The sequence below is a fragment of the Nicotiana attenuata genome, unplaced genomic scaffold (assembly GCF_001879085.1).
Source record: "Nicotiana attenuata strain UT unplaced genomic scaffold, NIATTr2, whole genome shotgun sequence".
Taxonomy (NCBI): Eukaryota; Viridiplantae; Streptophyta; class Magnoliopsida; order Solanales; family Solanaceae; genus Nicotiana; species Nicotiana attenuata.
The window spans coordinates 46,200-46,979 of record NW_017675459.1 but is presented as its reverse complement, the minus strand read 5'-3'; positions in this window follow the sequence as shown (position 1 = coordinate 46,979).

Sequence of the window (780 nt, the reverse complement as noted above, 5' to 3'; positions counted from 1 at the left end):
AACCCCTAAAACCCCTAAAACCCCTAAAACCCCTAAAACCCCTAAAACCCCTAAAACCCCTAAAACCCCTAAAACCCCTAAAACCCCTAAAACCCCTAAAACCCCTAAAACCCCTAAAACCCCTAAAACCCCTAAAACCCCTAAAACCCCTAAACCCCTAAAACCCCTAAAACCCCTAAAACCCCTAAAACCCCTAAAACCCCTAAAACCCCTAAAACCCCTAAAACCCCTAAAACCCCTAAAACCCCTAAAACCCCTAAAACCCCTAAAACCCCTAAAACCCCTAAAACCCCTAAAACCCCTAAAACCCCTAAAACCCCTAAACCCTAAACCCTAAACCCTAAACCCTAAACCCTAAACCCTAAACCCTAAACCCTAAACCCTAAACCCTAAACCCTAAACCCTAAACCCTAATTTGCCATTTCGCGCCGCAAAAAATCTGTTTTCTCTCCGTACTGGCGATTTTTCGCTACAGTGACAGCGTCCAACGAGAATGGACGGATCTTTGCCGTCCACCGGTGAAATTCCACCGGACCTGTCCAAAAATGAGCGCCATAACAATGCGCATAACCCCACGCAATCAGATTTCCAAACACACATCCCAGCAGCTACGAATCTAGAGAGAGGTGAGGCGATCACTGTAGCTTTTAATCGCCTGGGAACTTCAAAAAAATCCCATTTTATTTCTGGGCCAAATATGGAAAATGTAAACCGTGGAAATTGGTCTCCACATCAAGGCGCATCTCTCATCCAAAATTCAGCCAATTCCACCGTGGGAAT